Source organism: Cryptomeria japonica, chromosome 8 (genome assembly GCF_030272615.1).
Source record: "Cryptomeria japonica chromosome 8, Sugi_1.0, whole genome shotgun sequence".
Taxonomy (NCBI): domain Eukaryota; kingdom Viridiplantae; phylum Streptophyta; class Pinopsida; order Cupressales; family Cupressaceae; genus Cryptomeria; species Cryptomeria japonica.
Genome location: NC_081412.1, coordinates 468,396,634 through 468,403,318, shown reverse-complemented (window position 1 = coordinate 468,403,318; position 6,685 = coordinate 468,396,634). Strand labels below are relative to the sequence as shown.

Here is a 6,685-nt window from a genome sequence, read left to right as displayed (position 1 = left end):
GATATCTCCCACCATCATCATTGCAGGCACTTGGAAATGTTGAGTATCAAGAGATATGCCTCAATTACCTACACTTGTGATGAGTTACAAGGAGTAAGTTGAGGTGGTGCCTAATCATTTTCAACCTAATCACACCATTCCAAGTCAAGCATCCAGATTCAGACTCATCCAACGAGATAGATACATACCACATTTGGGCACAAAGTATGATGTACCTAACCTCATCATTCATTAGTCAATAATTCAAAGGACATGTGTCCTATTTATTGTAATTTTATCATTGGTCAAGCATTAAATGCTATGTAACAGGGGTAATAAACCCTAATTAGGGTTTCTATCTTTCAATCTTGGCCATTGATGTGGATTTTATCCTGGCCATTCAAATTGTATAGAGAGCACTATATAAGGCTCCACTCTCTCATTTGTAAATGTTAATAGTTCAACAGTAGGTTAATAAAAAATAGTTGATAACAAATATCTAGAGTAGAGTAGGAGAAAAGGAGAGTGTTGCCAAGACTTTGTTGCAAGAAGCATATTATTTTCATTATAGATATGGTGAACTTCATGTGTTGATTCAACATTTGCATCATCTCTACTTCTCATTTATTTTCATGTTGCTTAGATGGATGGAAGTTACTCTGAATGATTGGTGGTGAAATTTGCATGTTCATACTACTTTGCGTGGTCAACTGAACTCTTTATAAACTTAACTTCGATTGCTACTTACACATTGAAATGCATCACATTGATGGTGTCTATGTTGTTGGTGGTGATTTGAACATCATAAGCTTACCTTAGAAGATCGCACTAGTTTTGTGGAGTTGTTCTTTGCATGGCAAAGCAAAGCCTAATAGAATTTCACTAAGGCATTCATAGTTTCTTACATTCCTATAATTAGACTAGCTTTCTAAACCCTCATTCCTTTTATCTTTTTTCAAATCAAGTAAATTCCACGTTGCAGTAGCATTCAAACATTCAGGTTCAACTTAAGTCCCCCTTGTGATTCCAACAAATTAAATCACAATCATTGAGTCTATCCATGTATAAAGTCAAGACCTAACTATCGGAACCTTGGAGTCACATCATATGATCATGAAGCTCAGCATAAGAGGAGATTTTGTTCAAGAGAGGATAAGATACTTAGTATTTTATTCTATGTTTGAAGATGTCATAAAAAACACATCAACAAGTACCTCCATGGCCAAACATTCAAACACCTACAGCCTCTAGCAATAAAAGTTTTACCACAAGTTTTTTACTTATTATCTAAAACTCTCTAAATTTCAAACCTTTTTATTCTTGAAATATTTTTTTCAAGTTTGAAGATTTATTTATAAATGTATAGTTCTAACTCTCTAACTTAGCCTCAAAAGGTTGCCGATTCATCTTCATCTAAACAGATATACTCCTTTATATCCACTTAGTAAAGTGCAACATATTGGCATCAAAAAAGTCAAAGGGGTTAGTGTACATAAATTCCAACTTGTGTATTCTTTCACATAAACAAAATGAGTAGACAAAAGTGGCAACAAAGCTATGGGATGTAAAATCAAAGCTTACTGGCTTGGATGCTTCCATTTCCCAACAATCTTCATTTCTTGAGTCAAAGTGCCATCATATTTTTAGTTAAAGTGTCATCATATTTTTAGTGCAAGTGCCAATGGCACTCCTTTTGATTCTTCTAAACTACCTACATCATCATCTAATGTAAATGATGATGATGATTTTTATGGAGGCCTATATGATGCTAATTGCTGATTTTAATATTTTAATAGTAACCAAATGAATATCTATAATGACATTCAAGTTTGACAAATTGACATTGAAGTAGTACTTTTAATTCTTATAGTGTTTTTGTTTATTATATGAATGCTATGTGGCAGTCTGAACATAATTTCTATTGTAAGGCTGCAAAGATGTATATATTTAATAATTTTTTATAGTTTTTTATGTGGGCCCCCCCCAAAAAAAATGTGTCATGCCATCATATCTGAAACAGTAACATGGTTGGAAACTTACGATAAAAATTAAAACTAACCATGCTTATAATTCATGCATCTAAAGAAAGGTGATTGCAAGAATTAGATACATAGCAAGCTTGTTAGTGACATAAATATGTCCTCAGATCTATGCATCATCATAACATACAACATTTAAAGAGCACCAGAAACAAAACCACTGAACATCTAGCAAATAAGGATCTGATCTATGTGCCAAAGAAGGTAATTAAATGGCAATGAATACCACCTTTAAAGAAGACAACATACTCATAAATATTATCAAAAATGAGATGTTTGGAAAGGGAACAAAGTGTATAACCCTAGCCGCAGAAAGGTTCGGTTGAACACACTGAAGATGTCTGAGACATTGGATTGAGAACTAATATGGCAAACTCTAGTAGCACATACCATGCTTTGGCCCTTTATTTTCAATCACGTAGTTGGAAGAGTCCATGTGCCAATTAGAAAGTGATTACCTGTATTCTTCATACTCTTCAAAAGTCTTGATGTCAATTGGAATAGATTTCAAAGGAATGATACTGTTCTCATATAATTTATGACAGGACTTCTACCCCTAGATCCTGACAGAGAGATGCTGGAAGAGCAGCAAATGAAAAGATTAAAGAGCTCCTCCAGACAGAATTTAGACAAAAAAAAGGAATACCCTGCACTGGAAGAAGAGGATCTCATTGAGCATGAAGGGCAGATGAATTTCTTAAATGCATAGGGAAGAAGCCATGCAGGGAGATGGGCAAAAAAATAATGCCTGATAAGAAGAAGAAAACTACAGAAATCCTCTTGAAAGTTTGATACAGAAAGAGCTTTTATAGTATTGGAAATGAAGAAGACGGGATGTAGCTTGAGGAATGCATTCTCACTGGTCCTATAGAGGAGGTTCTAGGACAGAAAAGAAAATTGGTTTGTGCAAAGGATTATGCCCAACACAGGCAGGCTTGCACTTGGTAAACAGTCCATAATGTGGCTCAATTTTTTGAATATGGGCTAATATATTGACCACATGCAAGCTAAACTGACCAGATAAAGGATTTGGACATCACCATTGATCTTGAGCATCTAGATGATAAATGGTCATGCCCCCGCCATGAAAGAAGATTAAAAAGTGTCAATGCTCAGAAAATCATCTTAATGGATTCCACAATTTTCTGTGATCTTAAATCACAGGAGTTAACGTATCAGGCAGTAATTGTCTTCATAAAGCAGAGATGGGAAGGAAACAATTCTATTACATCAAAGGCTAGCATTTTAAATCTGCATCGATGCATAAAATTAAGTATATATAATGATCCATACATAAGATAACAATGCAGCAAATAAATTAAGGGATATGTAAAGATTTATGCTTATATAAATATGTGTTATTAATCATTGATGGGGTGTAATTACAGCAGCAGTTTATTAGTTCAAAGGCAAAAGACAACTTATTAAGAGTCGCAACTTTTGCAAGGGTGGTGACCGTGGGAAAAGACATAACCTTGCATCACCAATTGTGAGATATATATAGTTGAGAAACTCCGACTCGGCAATGACTCGGCAAGGCCAAATTTTTTTTAAAACTGGGGGAAAAACTCAGCAATAACTCGACAACTTTACGAACATTTGAAAATACTTTTTTTTTTTATATTATTCAAAAACACACATTTACACCACATTTGTAGAACATATTTGATTTCCATGATATGTAATCAAAGTTTGAGTTAAATATATAGAATAAACCAAAAAACAAGTGCAACATGTGAATAAAATTGAGTTCAATACATATCAATGTATCATAGTGACATAGACCACAAAAGTTCAAAACAACTACAACCTCTGAAATTTTGAATACATATCAAGTTCAAGTTTTGGTATCAATGAAAATGAGAATTCATAAATTGCGTCTACGACTAAAGCTCAAAACAGATTGTTGTCATTGGGTGGGTGGTGCTGAATTAGTGGCAACATCCTCAATAGGTGCCTAGACCATAGTGATAGGTGCCTCTGCTGCATGATCAACCTGGTGTTCCTCCTCCTCACATGCTGCCACTTCCGCATCCCATTCCTCTCCTGCCCTCTCCAACTCACTTAGCTGCTCATCAATAAGGAATGGATCCAAATCATAATCAACATCATCAGGAGCAGCAACCCATTCTATTGAATATGGATTAATGTCATCCAAGTAAAGTGCTTCATGTGAATCTTGCCCTTGCACATTCTTCTCATGCAATCAAAGGTTACACCGCACATTGACAAGATCATTCAAGTGTTGTTGAGTCAACCTATTGTGCTTTTTTGTGTGAATGGCCTCAAAAACACTCCAGTTGCACTCACAACCAGAAGCACTACAAGGCTGCGATAATATGCAAATGGCAAGCTTTTGAAGATTAGGTGTTGTGGCACCATAATCTTCCCACCACAAATCTGCAAGGATAAAAAATATCATTTATAACTTGTAAAGATTTTAATAATCTTAAAGAGATAAATAAATGGTAAAATAAACTTAAACATATATTTTTTTTACCTAGTTGTAGGGTGTCTCTCCTACGTTTGCAATCAGGTGAAGAAAAAAATGGCCATGTGGCCTTCTTATAACTCTGCAACTCATCAAGTATCATGTCTCAAAGGTTCTCATCATCAACTAATCTTCGAATGCATGTGTTGAGGCCAACTTTAACCTCTACATCTATTTTGAAACTCGGGGAGTAGAAAAACTTGGGATTCAAGTAGTAGGCAGCAGCTTGAATATGTTGGTGGAGTTGATGGTTCCACCTCCGATCAATTATGCGCCATATGGGTTCATATTTGGTCTTGTTTGACTCATACAAGTGTTGAATTGCCTCTTTGGCCTTATCCATGGCCTCATATAGATACCCCATGGGGTTATGATCCCCATCCACCATTCCTAGCACCCTCACCAACGGTTCCGACACCTAGATATAAAAAATTTAACAAAATCAGCAGATTGTAATATTAGAAAATTAATTAATAAATCATCAATTAAAGTTTCAAAACTTACATTGATGATCTCCTCCACCATCTTGGCAGAATTAGAATTAAAAATGGCAGTCACAACCTTCTTTGCTTTAAGCTTTGAAGCATAAGGACTTGCCAACCATCTTTCACTCACAAGCATCCGCTTCAGGTTGGGCAATGCAGCTAGTATGCTTTGCAAGGTGAGGAATTGGTAGCAAAGCATGTGACCCACAATCGCACAAGATACTTACCATCGGTGTGCTCTCTCATAAGACTAAGGACCCATGTGTGATTGTAGATGTATATGGTGATATTCTTTCCATCTTCAACCACTTTCTTCACCTAGCTTAGTTTCCCTGTGTCCTCAAGGAGCAAGTCAAGACAATGGGCAGCACAAGGGCTCCAAAATAATGTCGGATGCCCAGCCATTAGAGTTTGCGGCTACCACATATGCAACTCCATTATTAGTCACAACCCGACTGACATTCCCAACTCCCACTTCCATCACCACCTCATCCAACATGTTGCACGAGGTATCTGCATTCTTCACTTCATTGGAGGCATCAATTGATTTTAAAAATACTAACTGTCCCCTTGAAGTAGCTAGAAAGTTGATGAGTGTCTTATTCCTACCATCCATCCACCCATCAGAAAGAATGGTGCAGCCATTCTTTTCCCAAATACTCCTTTGCTCTTCCAATAATTGGTGAGTGTTTTGGACCTTATCCTGCAATAACAGCCCACTCATCTCAAAAAGACTTGGGACTTGAACCTCTTACCTGCCACAGTCAATGCGGTGACCAATTGCTCCCAATATGAACTAGAAACAACATTAAACGGAATATTGTTGTAGATCCAAAATCTAGCACACACCACCTTTGCCTATTGGTGAGCCTCATTATTCCATTCAATGCCTTGCAATCCAAGTTGTGCACCAGGAGTGTTACGTGGAACAAAGTAGTTTTCCACATGGCTGCCCACACATCTCGATCCTTGTATTTGTGGCCCAAGGGAAGAACTAGACGCCCCCACATCTACATGTGACACTATAGAACTCAAATTTGCCCTTGGGGCTGCCATTGCCTCTATTGTTCTCTTTTTTGTTGTCTTCCTTTGATCATATTCTTTGAGCGTAGCTATTGCATCCCTCGTAGCCTCTTTAGTGCATAACTTACATGGATATCTCGGCATTCGATCTGTGTAAGGTGATATTTGAGCCTATTAATGCCACCTTTCATAAGCTTAGAGCAATGGTTACAAATGACATCTCCTCGTTTTGGACTTGGTGTCCCATGTTTCCAACAAGGTTCTCTCTTTCTACCACCACCTTTACCTGTAAAAGCCATTTTCTTTCAAAAAAATAGGAAGAGAACCTAGCAAAAAAGAGAGACAACATTTAGAGAACAATAACATTGTTATTAACTTATTACATTCCTAGCTATATCACAGTAACATTGTTATTAATAACAATGAATAACAATTTAATATATTAAGTTATTAACACTGTCTTTTATTAAGGATCAAACAAGTTTTGATTAAGTTTATTAACACTGTTATTTATAAATATTTTTGCAATAAGTTATTAACATTGTTACTTTTAAATAACAATGTTAATATTAATAAACTTAATATATTAAGTTATTAACACTGTTATTTTTAAATAACAATGTTAACAACTTAATATATTAAAATTTTATATATAAGTTATTAACTAT

At 35.8% G+C, this 6,685-nt stretch overlaps 1 long non-coding RNA gene across 2 annotated transcripts; it reads right to left on the bottom strand.

Moving 5' to 3' along the window:
- Nucleotides 1-3,754: 3,754 nt before the first annotated feature.
- On the bottom strand, nucleotides 3,755-6,393 carry LOC131079550 (uncharacterized). 2 transcript variants are annotated; one of them, XR_009113999.1, is made up of 3 exons: nucleotides 5,014-6,393; nucleotides 4,519-4,927; nucleotides 3,755-4,418 (listed from the first exon to the last, which is right to left on the bottom strand). It is a non-coding gene; the product is annotated as an uncharacterized LOC131079550 (long non-coding RNA). The 2 variants fall into 2 exon arrangements; XR_009113998.1 differs by having other exon boundaries at nucleotides 4,519-6,393.
- Nucleotides 6,394-6,685: the final 292 nt, after the last annotated feature.